The sequence below is a fragment of the Callorhinus ursinus genome, unplaced genomic scaffold, assembly GCF_003265705.2.
Source record: "Callorhinus ursinus isolate GAN/ISIS: 27379988/994484 unplaced genomic scaffold, GSC_fseal_2.0 scaffold14, whole genome shotgun sequence".
Lineage (NCBI taxonomy): Eukaryota > Metazoa > Chordata > Mammalia > Carnivora > Otariidae > Callorhinus > Callorhinus ursinus.
The window spans coordinates 16,240,960-16,254,239 of record NW_027397076.1 but is presented as its reverse complement, the minus strand read 5'-3'; the positions used below and the strand labels follow the sequence as shown (position 1 = coordinate 16,254,239).

The 13,280-nt window shown below is 43.0% G+C and overlaps 1 long non-coding RNA gene across 1 annotated transcript; it reads right to left on the bottom strand.

Moving 5' to 3' along the window:
• Window positions 1–5,921: 5,921 nt before the first annotated feature.
• LOC141374154 (uncharacterized) lies at window positions 5,922–9,378 on the bottom strand. Its single transcript, XR_012380800.1, has 2 exons — window positions 9,120–9,378; window positions 5,922–6,177 (listed from the first exon to the last, which is right to left on the bottom strand). It is a non-coding gene; the product is annotated as an uncharacterized lncRNA (long non-coding RNA).
• Between the last annotated feature and the right edge of the window lie 3,902 nt (window positions 9,379–13,280).

Here is a 13,280-nt window from a genome sequence, read left to right as displayed (position 1 = left end):
GAAGCATAACTTCAGTCTCTGCCTCCATAGTCACATGGCATTCTCCCTTGTGTCTTACCGTCCTATAGTCCTCTCTGTGTCTGTCCCTCTGTATCTCTGTGTGTCACTTCTTACAAAGACGCCAGTGATTGGGTTAGGGCCCACTCTAATTCCATACGACCTCACTTCAACTAATTACATCGGAAGAGACCCTATTTCCAAATGAGATTCTGGGTGGACATGAATTTTGGAGGATATTACTTAACCTGGTATTTCCATACTGATGGAAAAACAAAATTGCCTCTATTCACCATTCATTTTAGCCAACCAGCCATTGAATGGCTTGACATTGTAAATGCCTGCCTAGTCATTTCCAGGCTGCCAACAAAGTATCTTCCCTTCTACCTATTATCAACCTAAAATATTTAGCCTCACATCTTATCCTTGTACCAAGCTTCTGTAGATGCAGAATGTCTCCCTGACTGGGTCATACATGGGTCATTCATCACAAAAACCTTAGTCTGAATTAATGTAATTAATTTTAAGTTTTACATACGAAGAAATGCAGCCATGTGAGGAATCCATGTGGCAACTGGATTCCATAACTAAATGAGGACTTGATTGCTTGTAGGTTTTAGACAATTAGTATCCTACTGAAGAACTCAATGTTTAAGTGCCCCCCCAAAATGTTGGTCAATTTGAATAGCCAGTTACCTAGTGCTTATTACTCAAAGTATGGCTTATCGATCCACAGCATCAGAGCCTGTTAGGAATGCAGAATCTCCTAGGGTTACACTGAAATCTACCAATCCCCAGGGACCCCCATATGCACATTAGAGTTGGAAAGTGGTGCTCTAGCAAAGCCCTTATATAACTGAATATAATTGAACTTATATATAATTATATAATTGAAGCTACGAAGAGGCTTTCATTGGGACATGCTTAGAGCATGGGCTATTGGATATTATCTTGAGGCCAGTTGAGATTGCAAAGAGGAAAGAAGGATACTGGAGGTCTCGGGATAGAACAGAGAAAGAGAGGAGAATTTGCAACAATAACTCTCATGGGCAGGACACAAATCAAAGCATTTTGTTTTGCATGGGTTATCTCTTTTCATGTTTACTATACCCAACGCATTGAGTACTATTATTTTCATGACCGCTATCTTTTCAATGAGGCTACCAAGGAAGAGAGGCTCAGAAATGCACTGTGTGACACCAGAATTTCTTAATATCTATGCTTTCCTACCAGAGAGTAGGTGTAGAGAACCAAACCCATTGGCAAACTGATTAACACTTGATTAGTAGTTCATAGCCTTGTTAGAACTTGTGTTTCAGCCCACATTATTTTGAAGACATGAATAGTCTTGGCATGAATCCATTTTCTTCATTTAATCAAGTAGGTCAGTTGTACGTAGAACTTGCCTCAAGTCCCAGACCATACATGGGGCTCTCAGATCTGGTACATCTGCCACATCCAGCCAACACATGAACATCAGGAACCAAACCTAAACCTAGTGTTGGCCTTCATGACACGTGCCTGGGGGTATGTGACTAATACTGTGTTTTTCCAATTTTGTCCTCTCCTGGATCACTGGAATGATTTATTCTTGCTCAGCGACCCAGTAATTGTGTGTTACATATAAGTGGTAAGATTTTTAGGCAGATGCCTGATGTGATCCTCGAATGGCCCCAATATTTGCACAATTGTTTTCAATTTAGTATGATTCAAATTGAATTTGGGGTAGGAAATGTGTTTTTTAGTTTCTTTTGTGTTTTGGGGGGGAAAATTTTTTGTTTGTTTGTTTCATTTACACTTAGCTGCTAAAAATATTGCCCTCAGGATGGCTATTTGTTTGCCATGTCAAGAGTGTTTTATTTGGTTTCCTTTTAGAGAAAATCCACATACAGCCAATTTTCAGCTGGCTAGAGTGCCCCAAAGATGTTTGCAAATTTTAAAACTCTCTTTTTCCCTGAACACCTTCAAAACAAAAGTGGAGCTCTATAGAGGGGTACAAAAGGAGATGAACTGGGGACTCTCAGGAGAAAGTACAGAAATCAGAAAACTAAAGTGAAACAGAGAAATGCATGGTTTCTACTAAAATATTCAGATTTTCAGAGGACTGACTTTCAAGTTGCATCTGACTTACATTTAACTTCAGTGATTTTTTTCTTACTCCCACCATATTATGTACCTATACACTTATAAACTTGTGGACATTAATAACTGTGCATTGATACAATACAATACACTTTTTGATCCTCACTTTGGGGCAGAAATAGGTCAGCTATTACTATCCTCTTTCACAGCTGGGAAAACTGAGTCCCAGAAAGGATATGTGACTTCCCCTTGATTATACAACAAATGTATGGCAAAATCAAAACCAGAAGGTAGATGGCTTTCGTTCTCAGGAATTTCTTTTCCCATGACACCCACACATTGGCAAGCAGGTTGGGCAAAGAGACTGGAGAAAAACTTGAACAAGTAAGATTCGTCGAGATAAAGTTATCGCTACAAATATCCAGCATTAATTTACTTGACTCATTACCACAATAAACTGTAAAACTTTCATAGAAATCTTGATGGCTTGTAACAAATAAGCCTGCTGGATTCCGTAATCTCTAAAATATCAGCTAAAGTGTATTTCATGGGGCGATGAGAACTGCAGATCAATAATTGCTTATGGCAAGATGGCAACTGTCAAGTTCAAAGAGGGCAGAGCTCTCAGGAAGGTGATTTTCCCTCCTCCCGAAACCCTAAAACTGTGTGGCTATTTCTCTCCACCCTCTGTTTCATTTCTAAGCAGAGAACCTAGAACATTCTGCTATGTGAGCAGAAACTACCTCTGGTCAAGTGGCTACCTTCGTTATAGATGTCCCCCAGTTTAGATGAATAAGCATTTAGTGTGAAGATTTGTTTATCTGGCTAGGAGTTAGCCTGCTTTTACTCTTTCCTGTTGCTGTGGTTTCAGAGGCTAAAATCTCCCTTCATGTCCCTGTTTTTGTCCCCTTGGATGTCTTTGGGTTTTCCTAGAGACGCCTGCATTAGCCTCTGAGGCTTGCCGTTCTTGTCGCTGCAATCTTCTGTTATCAGGAGCACTAGAGCTGCGTTGGTGAGGGGTGGGGTTGGGAGCAGCTTTCTAAAGTCTTATGATTAGGTCTTGGTCTCTTATTTAATCTGAGTTGGGTATTTCCCTTCTCTAGGTTGGCTAGGCCCTTGGTAAAACCCCAGTGGGTCAGGCTCTGGTAAAAATAGTTTCCCTTTGAGGGCAGGTCTTGTTAAAGAGAATGAAGGGCTCTGGGAGCCCCTCAGAATGTCTACTTTTCCACTCCCCCTGCAAGATGCAGGGAAGGATCTTTCCACCTCCATCCTGGGAACCTGATGGGGCTCCTAGAGATAAAACTCACAAAAATGTGGGGAACCCCCCTCAGACAGGGCTTCCTAAGAGTTTTGCATGTTTAATCTTTTCCACACAGAGCCTCTAGCAATTTGTCAAGTATAGTCTGGGTTCTCTGACTCGGGTACAGGACTCTTCAAAGGCTTCTGCTCCTAGTAAGCTGAAAGTCTCTGTATCCATCTGTCTGTCTCTCTAGTTTGGGGGACAGTAGTTTGCCCTGTGACCTCAGTTCTCTGAAGGATCTAAGAAGAGTTGCGACGTTCGGTTTGTTCAATTTTGTTTTTGTTGTATAAGAAGGGAGTGACGACTTCCAAGCCCTTTACGTGTCAGGCTGGAAACCAAATATGTCCCCAGTTTATGTGTACGATGTTTCTTTTCCCCCCAGATCCCCACCCCCGCAAACCTAGCATCTTGGTCCCAAGCCTGAGGATCAACAAAATCAATGGGACTGAAGAGTCGGAATTAAACACGTTGGGCAAACCACAAGGCAGGCCCCGGACTTTGAAGCCGCCTCTCTCTTCTTGAGGTGCTCTGTTTCCAAATGGTCCCACTGAGGGTAGCACGGCCCTTTCAAGCCCCACTGCTCAAAATGGGCGATGCTAACACAGAACATTCTATTATGCACAGGTCAGTTGCTTTTACAAATGGGCTGGTTGTTTGGGGCTGCCTCCTGGGAAGGCAATTGAGTTGTTCCATTTTGTAGATACGTGTGTACAAAATGCATTTGCTGCACATTCTCGAGTGTGACATTCACAGATCAGTGGAGAGCGATGCACAGAAGCTGCAGAAAGAGGATGTTGGGTTGTAGGCAAAGCAGTAAAAAGGAAACGTCCCTCAAGTCCCTGAGGTCACCAACAGCCACCTGGGCCTCTACAGAAAGAGAAAGGAGGGGACAGAGAGCAGAAAACAGTTATAGTCCTCTTCGGTCTTCTTTAGGGATCTAAGAGAAGGAAAATGGGAGGACGAGATCTACTTCTCTGAGGCAGATCTTGTCAGACTTGAACATGCCTCCGAATCACACGGCGAATCTTGTTAAAATGCAGATTCTGATTTCAAGGGTCTGGTGCAGGGCCCAAGATTCTGCATTTTTAACATGCTCCCAGATGGTGATGATGGCACTGGTGTTTAGACCCCACTCTGAGGAGCAAGGGCCTTGTGTGCCTTCCAAAGGGACACTTCTCAGTTCCTTCCATGTGCACTTCTAGAAATAGTGGCCACTACCACTGCCACCCGCCTCATTCCCTGAATAGAGCATCTGTGTTCTTAGCTCAGGATGATCCCTTTTCTTGGACAGCTGCTGGCCTCTTCTCCGTGTTTCTAAGTCATCAGCTTCCTTCTAAGGCTCACTCAAATCCCCGTCCCTCACTAGGACCCTGTCATCAATGGCTCCTTGAGCTCCTGCAGCTTCGTTGGAACATGCTTTTTGCAAGCATATGATGCTCTTGACTTTCTAAATCTGTTTGTCTCCTAACTAAATTGTAAGCCTCTTGAGTACGGGGCTATGTTTTCTCACTCTTTAACTCCCCAGGACCAAAATAGAGCGCTGCTTTTTAGGAGATTGTGCACTATAGTGAGAACAGCCCAGGGAGACGTGGCCTGTTTGAATCTCGGCTGCACCACTCAGCAGGTGTTGGAGCCGAGACAAAGCATTGCTTCTTGAGTTTTGGTGGTGGGGGTGGTGGGGGTGGTGGGGTTGGTGGGGGTGCTGTGTGTAGAATGTTTCTACCTTGCAGGATTGTCGAGACGGTTGAAGAAAATAAAGTTAGCCAGTGTCACACTACGTGGCTGGCACTGTCAGCATTCAGTAAATTTCCTTCCTCTGTCTTCAACCCCTTTTCCCTCTCCTTAATATGGATCGTGATGGTATATCCTCTCCCTGACACCCTCCTCTTAAAAAATACCACATCACATTCAACAATTTGGGGAGATTTTCTTTCATCTCAGTTGAAGGATTCACGAATACCCAGGAAGAGAGTCTCCTACTTCATAAAAAAGGCACCTCAAACTCACCATTCAAAATACCAATCATGCATGATAGCGTTTTCTGACCTGATCAGAAACTAAAAGCAGGGATATTTTAAACCAATATCGTCAAATCAGATGAAAGCTGTCTTTATCAGTTTCCCATATTTGTCCCCAGGTAGCCCCTGATTTTTCAAAGTTTGCATTACGCCACTTTGCTTGTACAAAAGACCTCTGTTACTGTCTGCTTTCTCTAACTGAAAGAAATTTGAATGGGATTTTTGCTTTTACAAAAAAAGGTGAAAAGCAAAAATAGGATTCAGAATTTGTTTTGCAGTGAGCCTTACAGAGGCAGCACGCATCACAAGCAGCAAAGCGGCCCAGCCAAGCTCTTTGCCCCGGAACCCCGCTCAGCTCTGAGCTGTGTCTGTGAGCATCGGTGCATTATCTCGATTTATTTTGTGCATCCATTAGCAAGATGTGTCCTAAGGTATTTTCCAGAGAAGCCTAAGAAAGGTTACTTTTTGGGTCTGGGAATGCTCAAAATTTTTTTCCATATGAATTAATGGTAAAAATTAATTAATTAAAGGATTGTTTATAATCGTTTCTTTGCTTTACGTCATTTTTCCTTACGAAAGGTTTCATGGGAACGCTCTGCTTTCAGATAGCGGGGGGGAAATACATTATCTGCTTTTTTCAGTGACGAGTTCTTTGATCTGTGCAGTGACAGTATATCCGGTGAGCTGTGAGGTTAGCTTTTACACCTCAGGGATGATCGGTCTTCTGTTAGGTGGTGAGAAACGTTAAGTGCATAGCCACGTTGTTTCGGGAAAAGTGACCTGCAAAAGCAAAATGCGCATGCTTGGGACCTGTCTCACCACCTAGGGACGGGAAGCTCCAGTCGGGGGACAAGGTGTACCAATAGCCTGAGCAGGTTGGAAGATCAATCTGGATCAATCTCCTGGCAGAACAGAGATAAAGTGCACAAGAGATGATGGGACAAGGCTAGGTGTGGCAATCCAGATACGCGGATTTGAATGCCAGCTCCTCGCTTGTTAGCCATGTGATCTTGGGCAAGTTTCTCAACTTCTTAATCTTAATCAATACAAAGGAAAATAATACTGCCTACATCATAAGTTTGTTTGAGAATTCAATGAAACTGTGCATCTAAGACAGTAAAGTGCCAGAGCCCGGGAAATGTGGGTTCTCTTCTAATACTTCAGGGGGGGATGCCGCTTGGGAATACAGCCGGGGCAGGCAGTTAAAAGGGTCTTCCTCTTTTATGTTCTTCTGACTTGGGGAGTGTCAAAGTGGGACAACCGTAGAGACTGGGTGGCTGGAAGGCAGCAGGAAGGGGAGGACGAACAGGTCCACCTTTTGATTTCTTAGCAGCTGGTGACATCATCATCATGGTTGCCTTCTCCTTTCCTCTCCTCCTGTTCCTCCCTGCTCCCCTCCCCCTCTCCCTCCCCCTCCCCCTCTGCTTCGTCTTCTCCTTTTCTTTCTTCTCTCCTCCACCTTCAAAATTGCCTTAAAAGCAAGATAGATCACTCTTAAATGAAACAACAGCTTGTCGCTAGGAAACAATTAACAATTGCTCACAAAATGAATTGAATTGTATCAGTCCCTTGGTTCCTCTGCAAAATAGTGGTTCTCACCTGGTCTTTCTGAGCAAACTCTCATATAATGGACTTTGTTCAGAATTTGAAGATCTCTTTTGGTATAATTTAGATTCAACTCTGAACCCTTGGCTCCTACAGAACAAAGAGGAACGTATCCTTGGTTGTTCTTGCCTTGAGGCAAGAGCGTATGGGAATCGGAGAGAATAAATATGGCTCCCTTTCGACCCCTTTCAACAACACAGTGCAGGAAGGCTGCATGCGACCATTTAAAAGGGGCTTGGCAGAAGTTAGGGAAAGAATGAGGACTTTCCATGTGGTTTTCTTACACTACAGATAAGGCAGGAACCACTCATTTAGGTGACCTAGTCATATGTAATATAAAAATCGTTACTGGTTTTTCATCATAAAAAATATAAGAAATCCCAATGTACTCTGTTAGTGTTTCTTCGTTGATTTCTTCTGGAGATGTAAACTGTTCTTGGGCAAGCCCAGAGAGTTTTCTTTAGATAAGAATTCACTCAAACCTACATTGTATCTACTCTCAAGCAAAGTGTTCTCAGGCTGTGGGTCCCACAGCTGTCGTGATAGAAGCGTTGCTATCACAGGAGACACTGTGCCCTTATTCAGGAGTAATCCACTTTATGGCAGCCACATCTCTAACTGAGGCCAAGGGATGAAGACACCAGGAGCTGTGATCAGATGATATGCAAGCTTTTCAGGCAGGCTAAAAGATCCTCTAGCAGAGTCAAAAAGCCATTCTTGTGGGTATCTCTCTCAGGGTCTTGGGGATTAGCCTCAATGTGTTTCTACAAAAGGAAAATGTTAAGAAACAAAATAAAGTGGAGAAGGGTTGGGATTAAAGGGGATTTCATTCCATTTTAAGCCCTGGGAAAACATCACATGTGCAAGTGAATTTGAGAAAGTCCAGTGGACTCTTGGATAAGAGGAGACCGGCAGAGGTGGAGGTGGCTGGAAACATGGGAGCATTCAGGCTGCTGAGATAGATGGTGCCCGATTGAATGTGATCGGCCACCCATCCACTCACTTCTCGGCAAATCGGCAGCTGGCAGCTGACAGACGCCCTCCTCACACAGGCTCTTGCGCAAGTGATAAGAAGTGAAAAGAGCTCGAGGCAGGACTATTTTGGGTTCCAAGGGATCTGGGTTGCTACGAGATCTGAGATTAGTGGTTGGGCTGGTGCCGGATGTCGTCCAGCAGCTCGATCGAGGTGAAACCTCAATGAGTTCAAGTCAGTTCTCAGAAGTCAGCTGTGCATGTGGGCTATGGCAAGAGGTGATTGGACTGTTGTGTTTCTTGGGGTTTCCCCACCCTCAGCTCAGTTCAGCTAAAAGGATGAGTGACCTTGGCTCTGTAAGGAATATTTTTTTAGAGTCATCATGTTAAAATGCTCCAGGATGTCTCCTTGTGTTCCCCAAGTGCCACTAATTCCAGTGGGGCCCAGCACTTCCTGCCCATCAATTTGAAATGACACCCAAATACCATTTCAGCTTATTACCAAACACTAGGTTAATAGACACTAAGCTGAAGCACGATATGTCAGAGTCAGATGAATTAGTGATAAGTGTCCACAAAAAGGTATAGGTGACATGTGTGGCTTGAGACTTGACTCTGAGAGCTTAGCAGCTAAGCCCGTAGCCTCTCAGGGTGGCAAATGGCAAAGCCGTTGCTCCCTGGTGAAAGGGACTCTGCCTTCTACAGTCACAGTGTATATTTAACTAGTTCTGCCACTACGTGACCCTGGGCAAATTACTTAAATTTTCTCTGTCTCTGTTTCCTCTTCTATACCATGCGGTTGATAGTACCATGTAATATGTTCCTTACACACAGTATGTTCTCCATCAGTATTAGTTATTAGTATCACTGTTACGGTTGCTGCTATTATTACAGAACAAAACCCAAGGCATCAAATCATCATCAAAGATTGACTGGAGTAGAGAAGATGAGAGACATTGGTGGATTAGGCTCCAGAGCCAGGATCTCATAGTAAAGAGGAGTAGTGATCACAGATGAACTATTAAGTAGGAAGAATGTCATTTTTGATTTGAAGAAAGAGCACTTAGAACAAGTATTTAAAATTTTAGAATGTTCCCATTTCCCAGGTTGGTATGCTGAGACTTCTGGAGCTGGAATCCACTTACTTATGACACGGAGTCTTCGAATCACAGGTTTGCAAGGAGCCTTCAGGGTCATCCAGTTCAGCCACTGCTGGGTCCAAACTCTGCCTCAAGTGGTGTCTGCGGTGTCCACCTGCTTTTTCCACCACATCTTCTGTCTTCTTTCTTGTTCTCCCCCAAACCCACATGATGTGGCAACACACACACAGAAACTTCTGCCGCAAAGAAGAAAAGGTCAAAGAAATTTGGGTTGAGACAGCGAGTGATGTGAGTCTCTATGCCAAGGGAGGATGTGCTGGTGTTTTGTCTTTTTTTTTTTTTTCAACTTTTCAAAAATAGAAAAAAAAATCCTCAATAGCAGCTTAGTAAATATCTGTAGTATTAGTAGATTTTCTTGTGTACTCTGGGCCAAAAGAAATTTACACTAATGGATGAGTCTTAATCATTCTCCTTGTGTGTAAAGTAAATTATATTAACCACTCTTAAGTAGCAGAAGAGCCCCAAAAGTATAGTAATCCTTTCTTTTAGATTGAAAATACAGAATCAAAAAGAACATATTAAAAATCTGTAGATATAAGAGTCTTCTTTTGAAACCAAAAAATCCTACCCCCGTGAAAGAGACATGGCTTAGCAATTACATTTATATAAAAACATTTTTTATATAAGAAATTAAAATTTTAGTAGAAAATAGGGTCAGTGTGTATCAACTGGGTGAAGTGGTGGCTGAAAAAGCTAATGTGATCTTTGGCTGCATAAGTACATGTATACAGCAACTCAAAATGAGGAAGTTATAGTTTTGCTGCTCTCTGCCTTGGTCAGAACATGCTAGAATCTTATATTCTGTAACAGTGCCACACTCTTCAAAGGGCTATGGACACACTGAACCACAATCTGAGGAGAGTGAACAGGGTAGAGAGGTAATGTTAAATGAGGTCATGTGAGAAATAACTGAAAATTCTGGAAAAGACCCAGAATAGGGGCAGAGATACCTTCAAATGTCCATGAATAGGGATGCATCTCTGTGAGAACAGGGGTAGAACACAGACCAGTAACTGCATAGTAACAATGACTGAGAAGTGATTATGTATCAAGCACAAGCCAGGTGATACATGGATCAACTTATGAGGAAACAGACTCAAAGTTCATAGTTGGGATACAAACTCAAGCAGTCTGACTCCAAAGCCCAAATTCTTAATTACTGTGCTATCTTGCCAATGCAGCAAGATATATTTCAACTCAATGAAAGAAGAACTCTCTAAACTGTCCAGGAGGTTTAAAGATGATAAGTTATTTTACTAAAAAGATAGTGAATCCCCTATCACTGGAAGAATCGTAGGGAGGCCATATAACCACTTGGAGACTAAGGCAGAGAGAGCATATGGTCATATACTTCAATATATGCTGGTCTCCTTTGCAGCTAGGTGTGGGCCAGTGGCTGACCTCTGGCTGACGAAAGTGAGTAAAAGTGGGTGAAAGTGGTACATGCCACATCCAGGCTGTACTTGAACCCCCACCCCCACCCTCCAATGTGTGATCCTCACTCACACTCTTGCCCCATCTGCTGGCTGAAAGGGGAAAACTTTAGTTATCAAAAGAACAGAGCCACAAGACCGAAGGAGTTGGGCCCCTGAATGACACAGCCCCCTCCTGCTAATCTGAATTTGACTAAGACATGAGCGAGAAATGAACTTCATTGTGATGAAACAATGAAATTTTGAGGTTGTTTGTTAAAGCAGTTACTTTGTTCTGACTAATACAAAGAGTGTACTGTGAGGAGAATCTGAGGACTTGATGAATGGTTGAAATACTTATTATCTCTAAGGTCTACTCAAACTTGCCAACCTCTGATTTTTAAATAAAAAAAAGCAAAGTGCATTTTGAAACTATCCCAGTAAAGAAACACATACCCCGGGATGTCTGAGTGGCTCAATCCGTTAAGTGTCTACTTTTGGCTTAGGTCATTATCTCAGGGTCCTAGGATTGAGTCCCAAGTTGGGCTCCCTGCTCAGCAGGGAGTCTGCTTCTCCCTCTGCCTCTCTCCCTGCTTGTGTGCACACTCTCTCTCTCTCTCTGATAAATAAATAAATTAATTAAAAAAAAACACATAACCCAACGATCAATATATTCCTGGACAAACAAAACAAAACAAAAGCCAGAACTCAAAAATAAACAGCTGCTTGATTTACAGGTGTCTGACCAGCTAGGCTTAAGACCAACAAGTTAAAAAGGAAAAAGTATGAACAAGAATAAACTATAGGTGGGGTGCCTGGGCGGATCAGTCAGTTACGCAGCTGCCTTCAGCTCAGGTCATGATCTCCAGGTCCTGGGATCAAGTCCTGCATCAGACTCCCTGCTCAGCGAGGAGTCTGCTTCTCCCTCTCCCTCTGCACCCCCCAACCACTCGTGCTCTTTCTCTCTCTCTGTCTCAAATAAATAAATAAAATCTTTAAAAAAAAAAAAGAATATACTATAGGTTTGATCATCTAAGTCACTACAGGCAGTGAGTTTGGAAATCCATTTCTTCATTGAATCATAGCCAATCACATATCAGTACCACCATGCCAGGCAATTAATTAGGGATTAGAAACAAACTTTCATGAAACCCTATCCTCTGTATATGAAGAGTTCATAATATAAGTCAGTGGTTTTCAAAGTTTTGAGAATATAAAATTAATCTGGGAACTTGTTCAAAGTGAGGATTTCTGGGTCCACTTCCAGAGACACTAATTCAGAAGGGGTGACAAGGGACTGCTAATCAATATCTAATACAATGTTTGTCACAGAGTACCTACCTACCCAGTAAACAGCTCTGATAAATGAATGACTGAATTTAATAAACATGCCCAGTCATTCTAATGCAGAAAGTCTATGAACCACCTTTTCGAGAGAAGTTGACCATCTGGGAAAAAAAACTGAACCAGAGATCAATTAAATAAGATGCTCTGGCTCTGTAGTTCAAAATACTCTGGAAAAAGAATCAACACCACTTCTTTATGAAGTTGAAACTTGTTTCCTTTTAAAGAAGCTGAATTTAGTCTAAAAGTAAATAAGAAAAATTCTGGAACCAGAAGGGAAGTAGAGACATATCCAGGAATTTTAAGCAGAATGAGGTCATAGGAAGCTGTTCTTTTCCTGCATTTTTTTTCTTTATTTAAGCAGGAAAATTCCACCCAAGAAGCAGACCAGTTGATCTTGCACCTGTGGTCCCATGTCTGGCACTTATCTGGGTCAAGTCCAGGAGAGCAGCCCCCAGGCCCTGGAAATAGACAACCCACCCTGTCGCTGGGACACACTGCACGTACAGCGGTTCTTATCACCAGATGTTCTTGTCCAACATCCGTCTGGGAGCAGATTCCATGCCATTTAGGCAATCTACCAGACTGACAAAATAACCTAGGGCTGGCTATCTGACCAAAGTGTCCTTCCCTTCGTACACCCATCTCTTCATCCCAGATCCACGAGGCACCTCCGCTGGTGCCCATGCAAATGTATCTGCCGTGTTTTGCTTTCAAGAGCATCTAAGAAAGCAGCCCGTGGATTCAAACTGCCCAGGCTCAGCTCTTACTGATCGTTTCCTAGACTTGTGCCTTGGGACCAATAACATAACCTCTCTGTGCCTCAGTTTATTCAGCTGTAATTTGGAGATACTAGCAACACCTACCTCGTGGGGTTCTTGGGGGATTAAATGAGATAAAACACATTGTCTGGCACACAGGAAGGTTGGAGAAAAGGATGAACCATGGCTAGATGTCCTCTGGTGGGAATTCTAGCCTCTTCTCTGGCCAGCCCTCCGCTCCAGGAGAGTCCTGACTTCAGAGCTACATGTGCCATGCTGAGGCTGTCTCGGGGAGGATTCTGTACCCCTGCTGCTCAGTGTGGGTCCTGTGTTTTCTACTAAGCATTGCCACATGTGGCACATGTGGACTATTGGTGGCCCCCAGCCTGCCTCATTGTGGGCCTGTGTTCTAGGGCTATTATTTGTGGCCATTTTTCATAGGGGAAGTAGGTGCCTTGATGACAGAAACACATAAAAAGCACAATTTTTAATTCCTAGATTAATTCTTAACCTTTAAGTTACATCTCTTGATCTTGGAGCCTCACACTGTAAATTTTAATTATCTTTGTTCTATAATGTCCATGCCAGTCTCTTCCTGTGTAATATGGGGCAACTGAAGTATGAATGAC